The sequence below is a fragment of the Canis lupus genome, chromosome 20, assembly GCF_003254725.2.
Source record: "Canis lupus dingo isolate Sandy chromosome 20, ASM325472v2, whole genome shotgun sequence".
NCBI classification, from domain to species: domain Eukaryota; kingdom Metazoa; phylum Chordata; class Mammalia; order Carnivora; family Canidae; genus Canis; species Canis lupus.
This window is the reverse complement of record NC_064262.1, coordinates 1,041,030-1,046,140: the sequence shown is the minus strand read 5'-3', so window position 1 is coordinate 1,046,140 and position 5,111 is coordinate 1,041,030. Positions and strand designations below refer to the sequence as shown.

The 5,111-nt window shown below is 49.5% G+C and overlaps 1 long non-coding RNA gene across 1 annotated transcript; it reads right to left on the bottom strand.

Moving 5' to 3' along the window:
* Nucleotides 1-257: 257 nt before the first annotated feature.
* LOC118351701 (uncharacterized) lies at nucleotides 258-4,534 on the bottom strand. Its single transcript, XR_004807568.2, has 2 exons — nucleotides 4,030-4,534; nucleotides 258-2,020 (listed from the first exon to the last, which is right to left on the bottom strand). It is a non-coding gene; the product is annotated as an uncharacterized LOC118351701 (long non-coding RNA).
* Between the last annotated feature and the right edge of the window lie 577 nt (nucleotides 4,535-5,111).

Genomic DNA, 5,111 nt, shown 5'->3' with positions numbered 1-5,111 from the left:
TCGGGGAAAAGCAGAGCATTCCAATCTGAGCAAGCTACAGAGGTCCAAAAAACAAAGGAGAGGAAGACTTTACAGAGAAAAGGGTAGAGTTGGCAGGGTCTGCCATAAACAAAAAGTCCGTTGGAGTAAAGCTGGGAGTTCAAGGTAGTGGCTTTTCATTGTCTGAGTTGTGACTGTCTCTCGTTGGCTGGGCTGTTGCTGAGTGAGGGGGAAAACCCTTCTTCCATCCCCCCACTAGGATAGTAAAGGAATTTTTATTTTATTTTTTTTTAATTTATTTATTTATGATAGGCACACAGTGAGAAAGAGAGGCAGAGACACAGGCAGAGGGAGAAGCAGGCTCCATGCACCGGGAGCCCGAGGTGGGACTCGATCCCTGGTCTCCAGGATCGCGCCCTGGGCCAAAGGCAGGCGCCAAACCGCTGCGCCACCCAGGGATCCCCTAGGATAGTAAAGGTATAACAAGAAGTATAGCCTGGCAAGATCCCCAAGATTGGGTGGGTCTGCAATCAACAGGAAGCTGTAGGAGGTGAGAGCTCCATCTGCTGGTGTCCTACTCCATTTTAAACCAGGTTCTGGGGCAGCCTGGGTGGCTCAGCAGTTTAGCGCCTTCTTCAGCCCAGGGCATGATCCTGGAGACCCAGGACTGAGTTCCATGTCTGGCTCCCTGCAAGGAGCCTGCTTCTCCCTCTGCCTGTGTCTCTCATGAATAAATAAATAAAGTTTTTTAAAAAAAAAACAGGTTCCATTTCAATAATTTTCACAGGAAACATACATGCCCACGAAAAGAATTGCTGGATCATAACCTATGCATATATTTAGTATTTGAGGATAGTGTCAGTTTTCCAAGTGGTGCACCTGCATTGTTATTTAAAATTTCCCACTTTAAACAACCAATACTTACTCTTCAAAAGCAGCATTTACTGTTTTATTTGATCATTTATTTGATGCAATGTTTATTGTATTCCACTCCTTTTGCATGTCTTCATTTTGCTTCTGGCTAGAATTCATTTTTCAGTATTTCGGGTTCTTTTAGAGAGTATCTGTGGATCTTAAATGTTTGACTTCTTGCATGTCTGAAAATGTCTTCATTTTGTCCTCAACGAAAGATAGATTTATAATAGCTAAGCTTGGTATACAGTGGTAAGTTCCAGGCAATTTCAATTGAGGACTTTGAAGATATTGCTCTATTACCGTGTTGATCTTTTGAAAGTCTCTGTCAATCTCAGCATCATTATTTCTTCAGTTTGGAGAGCACTTCTACTATTTCATAGAAAATTTCCTTCCTTCCATTCTCTCTACTCTCTAGAGTTCCTCTATAATGGTTTTTGCACTTTTTCCATTTATCTTCTATGTCCTTTAACTTTTGTTCCATGTTATTACTTTGTATTCTTATTACATGTTCTGGGATAATTCCTCAGGTAGGTTTTTCTGCATTACTGATTTGACCTTCAACTGTATTCATTCCATTTTCCATCCACCTATGAGCTTTGTTTTTTTCTAATTTATCAATAACATTTATATTTTTTTTTACAAAGGCAATATCTTTGTAAAATTTCTCTGGAGTCATTACCTATACTTATTCAAATTTCCTGTCCTGCTTTCTCTATTCAATCTGATTCCTCAGATATATTTTTCATTGATTCTATTTGGTAACTCTCTTTCATAGTGTTATTATTTAGAGGACATGGTGAAAAGACTTTCTCATAACTCATGTTCAAATTCTCAAATCATCTCACAAATTTGCAATCAGATCCAAGCAGTTAGCAGCGCTGGTGCTAAAATGGAGATCGACCAGAGGTGTTCACTTTAGCTGTGTCTGGGAAGAATAGGGGCAGCCTTCAAGTCCTACGTACCTCTTCTCTTCCACCAGCCTTTCTCTTCTGCTCCCCAGGCACCCCTTCTCACTGCTTTAAAAGGGTAATTCATTGACTTTTTTTTAACAGGTTGGTTGAGGGGGCTCCAATAGGGAATTAGTTGATGGGTCCTTGGGAGTCAAAGCTAGGTTGACTTGTTCTCCCTGGGGAGAGAAAGGAGAAAGCCAGAAAGTGTGAAAATTCCTCCAAAGTACAAAGGATTGAGCCAAGAAAATAATATCAGTTGACTGTTCCAATATGCAGAAAGTGTCTGAAAAGGAAAGCCAAGCCTAGGTAAAGAATCAGCTTTGACACAGATAAGTGTGGGAGGCAGGTAAGGAAGTCTGCCCCAGGTGTTCCTATGGATGGTATTGAGTGTTCATGGCTGTCCTTGCTGGGCCACTGGGGGACTAAGTGTGGCTGGGTTGTGCTGGCCCAGAGATGAGGTGGATGAAAACTTCTAGCTCTAGCTCCACTCCTGCAGGACAAATCCTAGAATCACATTCATTAGACTCCCGAGTCTTCCTCTTTCTGCTTTTCCTAAGAACCAGGCTTTATGTCTTTTGTTTCCCAGTGACTGGAATAAATACAGGATAATCCCAAATTCACACACTTTGTAAATGGAGAAAAGTCAAGATCTTCCTCCAAGCCCAGCTTTGATATTTTTGCAACTTAGAATTTCAGTCTCGTGTGTGTTATAAACATCTTCTCTGCCAGACCTAAGAAATGCACCCACACTCCCTGGCTGGTTGAGTTTTTTTCCCTGAGTCTATAGATATCTTTCATCACAACTTGACAAAAGAGAGGTGCTTGGAGACCTGTTTTATAGGTTTTCTATTCTATGGGTTTGCCACCCATTACTATCACCTGTCAGATTCATAAAGCAGTAGAATGTACGTATTCCTGTTGGTTGATTTTATTTAGACACTAATCCTTATAGCCATTAAAAAAGGAAGAAAGGCAAAGGCAGGGAGGAGCACACTCAGACCTCCTCTTGGAAAATTCTCACACATGACAGTTTGAGGACAAGAAGCACAAATAATACTGCAAGATAAATAAACAGGGAAATAAAACCACCAGGATTCTAGTAATCATCAGTTACTGGTCTCCCAAATTAGATAGTGGAACTTGTAGAAACCAGTCACATCTTCAATAACTATTACTCTGCATCTTTAAACCAGCAGACACCTTTACAGTTGAGGAATAAAAGATTCTTGTAGGTGAAATAAAAGATTCCTGCAAGTGAATAGGAGTCAAATTGGAGAGTGCTGGCTCCAGTTTTATGAGGTCATTATGTAACTCCTGGAAGAAGGAGGGAAAGAGCTGAGGCTCAGAGATGGAGCAGTGAGTGATTCCCCTGTAGCCCCCTCTCCCAGGGGACACAGCCTGCTCAATCACCTCCTGGTCACGTCCCCGAGACAGCTATTCCAGTGAAATGGCGTGGCTACACTTAGATATTTCACAGCTGGGAAGCAGCCAAGGCAACAGTAGAAAGGATGTGGCCTCAAACATATCGTCAGCCTCTTTCACTCTTTTCACTTTCTACAAGCAATGAGCATCTCTTCAGTTTCTATGTATTGAAAGGACATATACCTAATACTGTAAGAGTCGGGCCTTGAAAGAGAAGGAGGGGCTGAGACAAAAGAGATGATTCTGTGCAACCAACACCCCAAAGCCCCCCACCCCACAGCTACCCAGCGTTGAACTTCTTGCTGTGTTTCACCTCATTCCTACTACTCATGAGAGTCAAGCCATGCAGAGCATGCTCTCAGCGCTGATGACACAATGGTGAAAACACAGCAGCTCCCCATCCTCGTGGAGCTTCCAGTCTTGGTGGCAGAGGGCGCCAGGCATTCATCAGAAACTCACACAAAGAGAGCATTGCAAACAACGGTGAGTGCAAGGGCTCTGAGACCGTGGCTAGTAGGGGCGTGTGGCCTGAGCTGCGGCAAAGGAGAAGAAGGGCCCTGAGCCCCGGGCCTGGCTCCCAGAGGGCGCCATGCTTCGCGGCCCAGCCCTCGGGGAGGGGGTCCACCGGTGCTGGTGGCTTGTCCCATGCCGTCCCCAGCAGGCACCCCGGCGCCTCGCTCGCTCGCTTACCCATCTCTCTCCGGCGTCTCTCCCCTCCTCCACGCCACTCTCCCTACCTCCATTCTGCATCGCGGCCACTTACTCAGAAATGGGCTCCAGCGAGTCACAACTTCTCTCGGCCTCAGTTTCCTTGCCTGTAAAATGGGAATGATCAAAGCAGCTTGCGGAACCAGAGGGCCGTTGTGGGGTTTCCCGGAGCCGACACGTTGCAGAGCAGCCCGCGCACTGGGCTCCCCACTCCCGCCCTCAGCCATCTTCTTCCCGACCGGTCCCCAGAACGGGGGTTCCCGCTCCTGAAGAGGACAGTGTGTATCTCCTCTTTCAATCAGCGGGACTGCACCAGGCATCTGTGCCGCAGCCTCTGCAGGTCGCACTGCACGCTCCTATCCCTTCCGCTCAGCGGACCCGTCAGGACCCCCGAGTTGACCTGAGGGGCGGAATCGTGTGGTCAGGACGGGGGACGCTGTCCGGACCGGGCCCGCTCTCCGCGCGCAGGTGCTTGGGGCCGGCCGCGGGGGATGCACCTGCGCCCAGCAGCCGGCGGGGAACCGGCCGGGGCCGCTCGCTTCCCGGGAGGCCCGCTGCCACCTGGCGGCCGGCCTGGGCGGTGCGCGCGGGGACCTGCCGCAGGGGGCGGCCGCAGGGCGGCGGGGACCAGCCCCGAGCCGCGCAGTCCCGGCCCGAGCGGACGTCAGGGCGCTGAGTTCGCCTGAGAGTCCGCTACGATCGTAGGCCTGGGTCCAGCCCTACGCAGCCAGAGAGACGACCGGGGGCTTGCGGCGGAGGGCTAACCCCGCCCCTTTGCTCCAGGCGTCCCGGGGCTGCGGAGCCCGAGGCGGACTGCAGGCCTCCGAGGCGGCGGGCACCGAGGCCCGGAGCGGAACACAACCGCAGCAGCCGCGCGACAGGGAGGCTAGCACGGCGCTTGCTGCTGCCGTCCCGCTTGCTCCAGCTGACAAAGGTTCTGCATCGCAGACTGCAAACCTTCCTGCTCGAATTGTCCAGTACATCCCAAGGGCCGTGCAGGGCTGGCGTTTCCCACCTTGGCTCTAGGTCGACAGCTCTTTGAATGCGGACTGGCAGGAGGGGCCCCCAGCCTCGCAGGAGTCTGAGGTTGGCACGGTGGGGACAGCCCCACCCGCCAGACTCTGCCCTTCTCTCCTA